Source organism: Mus musculus, chromosome 13, assembly GCF_000001635.26.
Source record: "Mus musculus strain C57BL/6J chromosome 13, GRCm38.p6 C57BL/6J".
NCBI lineage: Eukaryota > Metazoa > Chordata > Mammalia > Rodentia > Muridae > Mus > Mus musculus.
The window spans coordinates 31241097-31254870 of NC_000079.6; positions in this window are offsets into that span (position 1 = coordinate 31241097).

Here is a 13774-nt window from a genome sequence, read left to right on the forward strand (position 1 = left end):
GAACTAGAACTAGAACTAGAACTAGAACTAGAACTAGAACTAGAACTAGAACTCCAAAACCATGAGCACAAATACACTTTTCTCTCAGTAAGTTGATTATCTTAGGTATTTATTATAGTGACAAATAACCGACAGTACGAAGCTGAAGATAACCTTTTAAAGCTTACTGAGTTATTGAGTTAATTAATCAATAAGGGTTAATGCCATTTATTGTTTAGTATCTTTACATGCCAGATGGCACGCTCAGTGTTTGGCATATGTCATCTTACCTAGTATTTCTCTGTGACATATCTACTTATAGGATGGAAAAACAAGGGTCAGAACACACTGAAGTGCAAATGTTCAATTACTAAATGAAAGAGGTACTGTTTGACCCTAAGTCCCCCCCACTGTCACAGTATTTGTCAAAAGTGGGTCATTTTGTTTTTTGAAATCAAGAGGTTTAGAGTTTTAGGTAAGACTAATGTCTTCTATTGACCTGCTGTTTGGGACAGTAAGAAGTGGTCATATAGTGGATTGGAGGATTTGGGGGGGGGATTTCTTTGTTTGTTTTTCTTTTCTAGACTCAGTGATCTATGGAAACATAGACATTTACAACGTGCAAAACTAGCCAGGAAATCTAAGCCCAGAATCCCAAAGCCCAGAACCTTTATAACATGTGCAATGAATTCAGGACCAATTTTAAGAGCTTTGACAGAAAAACTTTCTGTAGGAAGCAGAGAATGGGTGAGGAAGAGCCTGCTTGTCCTTATGGAGGTCGGATCTATGTTCTAAAACATCTAAAGCTCGTGGAGCCATCCCTAAGATGAGTCATCCCTAAACCCTAATCCTAATCCTGTGGCCACTTTTCTGTTCAGAGAGGCTCAGGAATCAAGTCCTTCCAATTGACCCTTCAGTATGGTTAATAACAAATGACAGCATTTTGCTAAGGTTCTCCAATGAGTGTTTTACATATTTTCATATATCTCATCTTCTTGGTAGGATATTAAATTGTTTTTCTAGCCTTTCTCAAGGCATCTCATAAGATCTTGCCAATATTTACAGTTTAGAAATTGTTTCCCACCAAGTTGTAGCTACATTAAAAAATAAATTGAAGCTTTAAGAGATTATTATGCACAATTATTTTTGATGAGATGCTTCTCTGTAGAGTCTATTTCTGCATGAAAGAAAGGCAGCAGTAAGTGTTATTGGCAATGAATTAATTCCATTATTAGGATTTCAGTCCTTTGTGGTATTTGCAACTATGACCATTGTTGCAGGTTTCTTCCAGTTTGCTTTCTATTGCTGTGATAAAAAACCCCTGGCAAAAAGCAACTCGGTAAGCATGGAGTCAGTCAGTTCCGGGTCAGAGTTCATCAGCTTGGAGAAGTCAAAGCAGGAACTCAATCCGTTGGTCACATCACACTCACAATCAAGAAGAAAGAGAAAATAAGTGTACCATTCGTGTTTGCCTCCTTAGCTAGCTTTCTCTGCTCTTACATAGTAAAGGGCCTTGCCTATCAAGTGACGCCATCAAATAGGGGCTTGGCATTTGTCTATTAATTAACAGTCAATACAATTCCCCCCAGACATGCATGCAGGCCAACCTGATCTCTACAGTCCCTCATTGAAGCACTTTCCCCTGGAGTCTAAGTTGTGCCAAGTTGATAACTAAAGCTGATGTTTTTACAAAAAGATAAAGACAGAATATGTTCTATGGATGTGTGTGGTGAGGTATGGGGGAAGAGGGTTTCTCACCTGGCCCATGTCAAGGCATCCCTTCACCCTGAGGGACAAGTCACAAGATTGTATAGTATTGAATAGAATAGAGTTCATTCAGGGCATGGGGAGGGGAGTTAAGAGGGTAGTAGAGGCAGAGAAAGGCAGAGAGAAGGAAAGAGTAGAGAAGTAGAGGTCACCCACGACCACGTGGAGAGATAGGGGAAGGGAATGGGAGAAGGGGAGCAGGAGGGAGAGGCAAGAGAGGAAGAGACAAGAGAGCAAAAAGGTAAGAGAGGTAGGAGGGGGGCAAGCAACCCCTTTTATAGTGGGCCAGGCCTACCTGCCTGTTGCCTGGTAACTGTGGGGCGGAGCATCCTGGCTGTTGCCAGGTAACTGTGGGGGTGGAGTTTTTACAGAATGCTAACAAAAGCAACCTTCACAGGGTTTACCATGAAATGTGCCCCTACCAGGTTAATGTTTTGAGCACTTTGTCCTCGGCAGGTGTTGTAATTAGAGAAGGTTGTGGAAACCTTCTTATAAGGTGAGGCCTAGATGCAGGAGATGGGTCACCGCGGGGCGGGGATCCTCAGGTCACTTCCTGCCTCAGTATCCATTTCCTGTCCATCAGAACTTGAACAGCTCTCCACCACACTCAGGCTGTCACGATGGCTCAAACCCATGAAGACAAGCAGCTATGAACCAAAAATTTTCACGTTTAAGTCGTTCCTTTCCAGCACTCTTATCAGAGGGAAGAGAAAGTACTTAATATGGTGATCTTCCAAAGAAGTATTAAAATATTAAATTTAAAACATATTTAATCACACCAACCCTCTTCGTTTGCTTTCTGTTTTTCCTGTAAAATTTTAAAAACAAATCAGTAGTTGAAAGGGTGATATAATCCTGCATTTTGTTTTAAGAGCAGGCTTATGTAGGTCTTTATAATAGCTATTAATCAATACAAAAATCCAGCAGTTACTGCGTATCTTGAGTAGGCCTCAGTCACGGTACAATATCAGACTTTGCACCGTAAAACATCACTATTTTTAGTTGACTGTAAGCTCAAATAATGATATTTTAGATTAAATAAAACATTGTTAAAAATAAATTTTCCCTTTTGTCAAAAAAATGTGGCTAGTGAGATATGGTGTGTCTGTGAGTCTGTGTGTGTCTGTGAGTGTGATGGAGGTCCTATCAAGTGCTGTGTGCATAGTAGGTACAGGATACACTGCCAGTATACTGCAGTGTTTAAAATGGCACACCTTGCTTTCTTATCCTGTTTGCACAAACAGTGCTAATCGAGAGACTTCAGGCAAATCCAAGCACTGTCTGGTTTTTCACTTATCTGAAAAACCAGAGTAACTTTTTCACTCAGTTTGACTTAAGAACTCAGTGCCACTACTTCTTACCAAACTGTATCCTTACTGCAAACAAAACGAAACGAAAAGAGCCCTCCCCAAGTTACTCCATCTTCTAGGTGTGATCTTTTCATAAGTGCAAAGTGAAACTCTTTGGAAACGCTTGGCTTAATATACTTAATTGATAGTAATAAGATTCAATTAAAGGGGAATTAATTCACAATTGGGGCATCCATGGACTAGATAGTGGAACCTTTGAGAAAGTATTTATACATAAGTTTATGTGATGCATAGCGTGCACTACAGCTCAATACTGTACTATTATAATAGAAAAGTACATGATTATATATCTGTCTTCGTGTTCTTAGCGACTGGTAATTGGCAGAGGTTTAAAAATAAAATTAGCTTCTTAACAGCAAGACATAATTAGTTGTGAAATTCTTCTATCAAATCATTAAGACATGAACACATGTAACGACTTGTAAAAGTAATTTATTCTTGTTTGTTTAGATGTTGGTCGGTTACTCCTCTTTTTTCATCTGGTTCCCAGTTTAACCTCAAACAGCAAGTGTTCGTTGAACTGCAGCAAAGCTGGGTCTTTGTTAGCAGAAAGATAACAAAGACTGGAAGGCCCCATTCCCAAGCACCTGTCCTGATGCCCAGAGGGCCTGTTTCTCCATTGCGGCGAATCATCCTTATTCTCGTATGATGCTTATTTTTATTCTACAACTAATGGGTTGTTTTCCTGCTTCAGTGTTTCACCAGTGATCTTGGCGGCGACTCTTGATATTCTTTTGTTATTTGCACACATCTATCCCCACACCACCTCTCCTTTCACTTCTTTTCCTCCATGAAACCAAACGTTTTCAACGCCATGTTCTGTCCTTCCAGACAACATTCAATCAAGACAAAGTCAAGAAGGGAAAGCTAGGATCAGTTTAGTAAATGTGATTAGTTTAAAAAAAAATAAAAAGAAAGACTAAATAGCAATCAGAAGACATCCCCTGGTCTGTTGGAAGGTTGTTTCCTGAAATAACATGCTTTACGGATTAAAACAACTATAAATGCTCCATTAAGCAGTAGCCATTCTCAGTATAGACCAGAAACATTACAGCAATGGATTGGGCTTATTTACAAGCAAAGACTTCTTCCTCCTTAAAGAAGTCATGTTTGAAGCAGCTGGAGTGCTGCCCATGTGATTTCCATGGGCCAGGGTATGCCAGGCAGGTGCCATACTCTACGGTCTGCAGGCTTAGCTGATGAAGTTGTATGGCTCTCTCCCTGGGAAGGGACAGATGTAGGACTTCCCCAGATACGAAATCAATGATGGCTGTGTTTCAGAAGGCTGTTAGCCTGTACCCAAGCCTCTTTGAAATAAATAGTTCACTGGATTACAAGCCTCCAAACATCTTACTAAAATGGTATAGAACGTCTAAGCCCATTTTAGGGAGGAAAACATCAAGGTTTTTCTTCATTTTGGCTTGGTTTTTAAAACACGATATCATTATATAGGTCATGTGGGCTTCAAACACAGGGTCCGCCTGGTTTGGCTTCCCCAGTGCCAGCCTGTGTTTGGCTAGTGGTGTCTTTATCACCAGTGGTCTTGCCAGAAGCTCTGACCCTGCCACTGTCTTCAGGTTTGCCGTCTTAGGCTGGGTGCTCCATGCTTCTTCACTTCCACTGGGAGAAGCTGCCCCAAAACTGGACTCAACAGTAAGCAACGTCACCTCTTTCAGAACTTCCCCAGGTTGCCAGACTGTAAGCACCCCAGGTAGTCCCTACCCCTCACTGCCTGGGTCATAGCCCCTGAGGCAGCATCTGGATTTTGTAGCATCAACTTTGTTTTCTGAGAAGCCGCCTTCTTGCAGTAGTGGGTATCTGAGTTTGTTTTTTTCTATTCATCTGATAAAACACTGTGACCAAAAGCAAACTTGGACAGGAGAGGGTTTATTTCATCTTACAGCTTTCAGGTTGCTCTCCATTACTGAGGGAAGTCAGGGCAGAAACTCAAGTCAGGAAACACATTGGCAGGCACTGAGACAGGGATCATGGAGGAATGGTGCTTACTGGCTTGCTCCCCATGGCTAGATCAGCCTGCTTTCTTATACAACCCAGGTCCATCTCTCCAGGGGTGGAGCTACTCACAAGAAGCCAGGTCCTCCCATATCAATCATTAATGAAGAAAATGCCCCATAGCTTTGCATACAGGTCAACCCGATGGAGGTATTTTCTCAGTTGAGACTCCTTTCAAAATGATCCTAGCTTATGTCAAATTGACAAGAAACAAAACAAACAAACAAACCAACAACAAAATCTCTGCCAACACAAAGGGTTTTTTAAATATAGATGGAAAGTTCCAGCAGACAATCTCCAGGTTGGCATGACTCATTCAGGAAAAATAGGCAAAGAAGCTGCTAAGATGTGTGCTTGAGAGTCGCCAACCTGGCTTGGAATTTCCTAACTCTGGCACCTTTGTTTCCAATAGTCAAGGCCCCCTTCAAGTGCTGTGGGTTTTGATTTTTTTATTTGGTTTTTGTTTTAGGTGGGGTTTTTTTTTTGTATTTTTTTTTTGTTACTTGATTCATTTCATTCCTTTCTAAAATGAACCCCACCAAAAAATACTTTTAAATGAACAGATTACTAGCATAATATTCTAATAAAATAATAAAAGCATTCTATTATTTTGTTTTCTATGTAAGGGTGTCTCTTTTTTGTTTGTTTGTTTTTGTTTTTTGGGGTTTTTTTTTCTAAATCATTTTTTCCCCTCTTCTTTGGTCCAAATGCTTTTCTAAAGAAAGCATGACCCATTAGGAAGGGTGAGATGCTTCTGGACATCTTTAAGGAATTTTGTTCCTAATCTTGTGGTTAGGAATTTAGGAAGCAGATTGCTGTGTATGAGGTGGAGGAGATGAGGGAAAGAGAACAGCCTCAAAGAACAGGATCAAAGGAAGATGGAAGGGTCAGCTGTAAGCTACGAGACAGAATTTGGGGGAAACTGCACAGCAAGGCTTATCAGACCCTTGGATTTGGCATGCATAGCTCACCTTCATCTCTCTGATGAGGATGCTGTGAGGCTGACAGTTTTGTACCGCTGTGAGTGAGATGTTTGGAAGACAGAACGGGATCTATGTCTACACGTGGGTCAAGAGAGTACAAAGGCCGGGAGGCTCACTCTTTGCCATGCATCTCATCTAAAACCTCTCAGTGCTGATTCCCAAGAATCTGCCAGCCCTTCAGCAGAATGACAGGAACCCCAGATGACATACGCACAGCCCCTCCCAGCACTCAATGTGCTCATCCAATAGCAACTCCAGACAGCAAGTGACGTGTGTGCTATTAAGTCCATACTGAAAGCTCAGAGCAGCCAAGCTCCATGCCCTACAGAACAGTCTAGTGCAGTGCTTCTCAACCTGTGCGATGTGACCTGAGGGTGGGGGTTGTAGGGACCATGACAAACGACAGTTTTACAGGAAGCACTTATCAGATGTCCTGCATATCAGCTATTTACATTATAATTCGTAACAGTAGCAAAACTAGTTATGAAGTAGCAATAAAAATAATTTTATGGTTTAAGGGTTACCTCATCATGAGGGACAACTGCATCAAAGGGTTGCAGCATTAGGAACATTGAAACTACTGGTCTAGTCTTCTCTCAATGGTCTCCACCCTCCTCCCCCTCCTCCCCCTCCTCCCCCTCCTCCCCCTCCTCCTCCTCCTCCTCCTCCTCCTCCTCTGCCCTTCTCTTAACCCAGGGCCATGCATGCAGCTCTTTCAAGAATTCAGAGGCTTGTGTTTGGGTTTCTTGTCAGCTCACCTTCTGGAAAATATTTCACCTAATTTTCTATTGCATAACTTCCATCTCTTTTTCAGTCATTACAGCTTTGGGCTACCCATTAGGGTTATATTATCAAATTTTGAATTGTCCCTGTAAATTGTTCAACAGAACAGTTCACATTCAGCCAGAGTTGACTCTTATCCTCTGATCTCTCATTACTCTTTCATTCTCTAATCATCGTTTGTATCTTGTTAAATGTACCTTTAATAAATCACTGTAATATCACCACCATCATCATCATCATTAGCTCTCTAAATTCCACCCATCATATTGGTAGATGGATTAATGCTTGTTTGTCTTTGTTTTATCATTTGCCTTGATAGATTTATTGAATTTTCTCTGTCTCATATGCCCATGCTATGTTATTTCTACCTCAGCCTTGAAATGTATTAATAGACCAAAATGTTCATTCAGTTGTACATGATTTGTCTCTTTTGGCTACTCTCAATGAATAATTTTTCATTGTCTTCTCAAGCTATCTTTCTACCTCAGCACGATGTTTAATGACAATGACAATCCTGAAGAATGTGCACTTGGTGATTTTCCATCTCATGGGCTCTTCAGTGCACACAGCAACACAAGTCTGGGTGACGCAGTCTAGACACACTGAGGTCATGAGCTCCATCATGTGTAGGGTGACTGAAATCTAAGTGGCACATTTCTTTTGTTTGTTCTTCAAGTATCCCAAAGAAAATCAGAAGATAGCTCTGTAGTAATCTAGTCTCTACAGTTAAATAAAATAGATACGCTTTAAAATTTATGTCCTCGGCATTTTCTTGCTCGTAGGAGAGAAATCTATGAGGACTAAACATACAAGTTTCTGGAGAACTGTTGATACGTTACACAAGTGTGTATTATGATGACTGTAAGTCAGGCATAAGTGTTTCTGTAGTGTTTCCAAACTTTCATCTAGCAAGCCCTGTTCCAAGAATCTGTCCTAAGGAAACCATCAGAGTTGGGCTTCTTACCTAGAAAGGATTTCTGAGTATGATTTATGAAGATAATAATGAAGATTAAAGGATAACTATTTCATTATATGCTATATATAGTCTCAAAATATTTTTTTAAACTAAGCTTAGTGAAAGTGATCATGAAAAGGTTGCAGGTTATACAGTGCATGTGCATATGTATGTGTGTGTGCACGCGTGTGCACATGCATGCATACTCACACACACACACTCACCCACACTCTTATAACAACATTTCCAATAAGTTTACTTAATCTGATATGAAACAAACTGCTTCCCCTTGCAGATGGTACTTAAGTAAGTAGCATGGTGTCACTTTGTTTTTGCTGTTCATATTTAGTATCGTAATATAAACAGCCCATATTTTAGAGCATTTATCAAAACTATAGGCAAGAATATAGAAAGGAAATACTGTGGGTGCCACCCTGAAGTAAATACCTTGAACCAAACAGAATAAATCAAAATGGGGGGGGGAAAGAGGGTGATTCGGATCAAGAATTAATTCTTGCTGAGGATGCTGGCTCTCTGGGTCTTTCCTAAGGACCAGGGCTAAAAAGACCTTGATCCTGTGAGTAGTTTCATTACGAGGTGCTTCAGAGAAGGGTGTGGAAGGCTGAGGCTGGGATTGAAACGATTTTTTGCATTCTGTTTCTACCAAGGAGAACGTTAAGTAGTGAAGCAGAAACAGATGGCTCAAATTTTCTTTGAAACACAGACAGATTGAAGAAGAAGAAGTTTGGCAAAAATACATCTGGGGTTTAGCCAAACTGAAAACATTTGAGAAACAGTCTGAAATGCTGGAAGAACATTAAGGCGCCCACAACACTCACATTAAGTGTAATGTGATAGATGCACAGAATGAAATGGAGTTTTAAAGACAGAGCCCAGTTTCCGGTGAGCTCTAGCATCTGAGTCAGGAGGAATAAAGATGTTGATGACTAGTCAGGCCACCTCAGCAATGACTGACCTGAAACCATGTGACCATAATACATTTGAGACTGGAACACCATAAGACTTTGAGTAGCCGTGCAGCTGAAATGCCCAGCAAAGGGTAATCATGTCACTGTAACTTCTCCTTGCAGAAGTCACCATGCAAGACTGATGAGACCGATATGGCTGAAATGACAAATGGCATTGTAATCTGCTAAACCCAAAATTGAACGTAGAACCTGCCTGTTAGACTTAAAGGTGTGCCTCAAACTACCTGTGGTGCTGCAATGAAGTGTAGTTGAAATATCCGGTGCAGTTGTCACTTTTTGTGTGACTAGAACAACCAATGTGGCTGCAGCAACTTAAGCTTGCTGGCCTTCCTTCTCTTTACTTCATAGGCATTTGAGTAGATGACGTAACACTCTTCAGCAGAAGTAGCCACTCTATCGCCATGTCATTGAAGTATTTAAACCTCCTGTTGCAACGAGATAGGAACATTTCCAGAAGGTATAGTTACCTGAGAACTTCAGCATCCTTTGGCGCAGGTGAGTACCCAGGTTTCAACGAGCCTTGTCTGAGCATCCTTGCGTACAGGACTGTGTGTGGTTATGCCAATAGGCAGCTAAGGAGGAGTCGGTGTGTGAGTGGAGAGACATGGAAGCACACATTTCTCAGAATTTAGAGAGATTCATATATGGAGATTGGAAAGTCCAAGTGGCAGCATGTGAGTGGGTTCCAAACCTGAGAGAAGAAATAGACAAATGAGCCAACTAAGTGTGCTGCAATTGGACAAAATGATGACGCAACATCCTCAGGAAAATGGGAAGACATGGAACACAATGAGAGAAAAGAGGCTCCCATGATTTAAATTGGGGTCATTGCCTTCAAATTTATCAGGTTTTAGACTAAGGGGTGGGAAACAAAACATGATATGTATGAGCAGTCAGTTCAGAGTCAGCAGGTGGCTAATCTGCTCTTCCACTTTTAACAACCCACAGAAAAGAGGGAGGAACACTTGGGGCAGTCAACACAAGGAGGGATGATAGAGGGAGGGTCCTGTAACCTGGACAGCTGGTGGAGAACAGTGCATTCTGTTATCCTGAAACAGGAAAGAGTCGCAGTGATGTGGGACACCTTGGGTAGCAGTGGCTACCAGAGAGAAGAAAACCTCCAGGGGGGTGGGGTGGTGGAAGTGGGCTACTACCAGAAGATGAAAAGCTGACAGAACTTGAGTGAATTAAGATAGAGATGAGAAAGTTGTGACCAAAATAAAAATGGGCTTTGGAACCTTATGAAGTCTATAACTAGACAGCATTTTGGAGGGGTTTTGTCATCTATGGTGCTAACAATAGACTTCTTGGGTTACAGACCCAGTTGGTTTACACCCCACCCCCAAAAGGAAATTAACTGGAACCCATTGCTTTCAAATGGTCACACTTCTTAGTTATAACTATGTACCAAAGTTTTCTTTCCAAATTTCTCTAAGGAGAAAGGCCAGTAGAGAGCTACCAATTAATTATTAACTCTTGACTATAGTTAAAAAAAGAAAACAATCGAAAATAAAGCAAAGCATAAAAATCTCAAGAGACCTGTTACTTTTTTTTTTTTGTAATTATTTGGGCAAGAAAACAGTCTAGAATCATAAATGTTCTTGGCCAAACATGGTCCCAAATGCACCACCCCAACTGCTGAGATATTTTTCTCTAGCTGGAAAAGAGACAGTGACACTGCGATCTCCTGGTAGTGTAGCCCCGCACATTCCATAATTGGACTTCATCTAGGAGCTTTAAGAGTAGGGTCGGCTTTGGGTTTGGTTGGTATGACTGGCTGGGATTCTGTGCTAGATACAAGGTTTTGGATTAGGCTTCAGAGTATTTATACATCAAGCTAGAGTCCAGTTCACTAAGTACAGAAGCCACTTTGGACCAAGTATTGTCATCAAAGTATGGAAAGAAATTTAGGCCAAACTTAATTCAATTTAACAGTAGGAACACTTTCGAGACAAGCAAGAGTTATACAGAACTGTCTGTGACTGTAAGGAAAGGTTATTTGTCGAGACGTCCTTAGCGTTAAGGTTCATGACAGAGGTAGAGATAAGAAGTTCCTGTTCCAGCAGAGATTTTCATTCCATTGAACTTCGTCAGCTAACTGCTTAAACACTGGCCAGGGATTGGAACTTCCTCGGGGAAGGTATGAATCACATTGCGCAAAAAGTTCTGTCCCAGACTAGATTTGAGGTGGCTTTTATCTGTCTGGATGGAATTCCACATAATGAGATGCCAACTTCTTTTTCAACTTATCCTCAGAAGTCTGGTGAGATTTCAGCCCAACACTCCCATCCCCATAGGCCATTTTTCTTCAGAACCTGACCAGTCAACCTGTTCAAGACACACAAGCAGGTAATTCCCAGCAGCACTGCCTTAAAAGCAGCTCAGACACTGGATCTGGGCTAGGAGTATAGCATTACTCAGCTTCAGGATGGCCCAAGTTCGAGCCCCACAAAGATAAAGAATGTTGATGTGATGAAAGAAAGGAATTCTCTTTAGAATAAAATATGATCTTAAAGACTATGAACAAGGTACAAGACACAACGTGAAAATAAACCATACTGATGGCTGAGTAGTAAGTTGTTATATAAATTTTTAAATCCCAACCCGGGGTTTCTACCCTGCCTTGATCATTTAGTTCCTGGCTAAAAGACATACAACTTTTATTTTTATAATAAGCCTGAAACATCACAAGAGCTAGGCAGATATCTACCCTCAGCAGGGTTTAGTGTTCCCGGGCTTGAGGGGTTAAAAAAAAACACAACAAATAAATAAATAAATAAATAACCACCATGGGTTAGGTAAGCCATAAAACATGCCCTGAGGGCTAGCCAATTAAAATTAAAAACAGCCCAAATAAAACACAACAAGTAATAACTCAGGGCTATCAATAAAAATAAATTCTAATAAAATAGAGGATAGATATCGCCCAGGCTTTTATGCTATTTAAAGCGTACTATAAATATAAAGTTATATATGTCTTTTACCCAAAACCTAAATAATCCCAGATTGAGATTAAATACATTCTACATCAGTCAGTGCTAAGAATCTGTCCTTCCAAACAACTGCAGTGCGCTGTCTGTCCCATGTTTACTCATCCTGGATACTAGCATCTAGCAAAGGCTTCCATTTTCCACAGGAAGGTCAGCTAATTCATTCCTTGGATTGGTAGCAGCTCCAGGTCCTCACCCACCTCTTGGTATCACAGCAGCAGTCACAGCGCCACCCCCAGCTGCCACGGCACACCGCAGGCAGTCACATCTAAATATGCTGCCATTTTCTTACTGTTTCTCTCCTGATCCGCCATGTCCTTGCCTTCTGCTGTTTTGCTCTTCATTTCATTTTTAAGTTTTCTATTATGTTTTGTACAGCTCAACCTTGTGTCCTCATACCCTATACCCTTGGGACTCTAAAGTCTTGAGACCCAGCCTCTTGGTACCTGATCCCTGGTGCTCCCTGGTGTTCTGTGAGACACAAGAATCAAGCCAGTTTTGTCAGAGAAGTATACTGACCACTTCTGTTTGTTTTGAGTTTCCTTTATTTCTTACTCTTCTGTTTTTCAAGAATGCAGTTTGTTTGATCTTTTACTGTTATAATTCCAAGTAAAAGTCATCCTAAAAGACGGAGAGTGGAGAGTATCTTAGCACAGCTTCCTCCAATCACGCCGCTCCTCTTCTCCCCAGGGTAGCAGCATCTGATGAATTTTCCCACCAATCAACGCTCCCAAATTACAGTCCCTCCCACTTCCAACTTGAACCTCATGGTCATGCAAATCTACACAACCATTCTATTCGTTGCTGTCAGTGCCATATTCGGTAACCTCGGGAGGTAGTCAATACTCATAATAGAGCAGGCTAAAGCAGTGTTCTGAGTAGAGTGGAGGAGGGGCACTAGGCTGAGCAGATATTCAGTGGATGAGATGTAGTCAGCACATCTTTGATTTACTGTTGCTTTCAACTTACATAGATTCTTATAGATATGTCCCCAGTTGTGGGCATCTGTATGTGTGAACATTGTTGAAACTCTTGTAAGCAGGAGAAAGACATCAGATGTCCAGGGAACTGCATAGACCAGGAATAAATAAACTTTCGTATTTCCACTTGACCTCAGTCATGCATCATTTTCTTCATGAGCATCACCAGGCGAATAGATGTCTCTACTGACTTTCCCATGTCATGCTCTTTAGCCTCTAAGGGGGTTAACAATGAAGAGTCAGCTTATCTGCTGCCAGCTGCAGGTCTGCTCGTCTGGACACCCACTCCTCATCTCTGCTGCAGAGCAGCCACTGGCAGATCTCCAGCCACTGTAGTCTTGGGACTGTGTTCTGCATTCTTTCTCAATCCAGCTTTTGAGTCAGTTATTTGTCTTCATTGGGTTTTGGGCCTTAGCTTCTGGAATACATCTCCATCACCATTAATTTCCACTACGTTCTTAAGAAAGAGTATGAATCAGTGTTGTACTTTTCTAGTTGATAGTTTGGCTGGGAATAGTTTCTTTCTGAGAATAATTTTCCTTTATAATAATTCCTGTGTTCCCACCTCCTGCCAATCCTGGGTTCCCACCTCCTGCCTGTCCTGGGTTCCCATCTCCTGTCCACCCTGGGTTCCCATCTCCTGCCTGTCCTGGGTTCCCATCTCCTGTCCACCCTGGGTTCCCATCTCCTGCCTGTCCTGGGTTCCCAACTCCTGCCCATCCTGGGTTCCCATCTCCTGTCCACCCTGGGTTCCCATCTCCTGCCAATCCTGTGTTCCCATCTCCTGCCCACTCTGGGTTCCCATCTCCTGCCAATCCTGTGTTCCCATCTCCTGCCCACTCTGGGTTCCCATCTCCTGCCAATCCTGTGTTCCCATCTCCTGTCCACCCTCGGTTCCCATCTCCTGCCTGTCCTGGGTTCCTTCTAATGTTGCTTCTGTTGTCCTTTGGGTTTTTTTTCTTTCA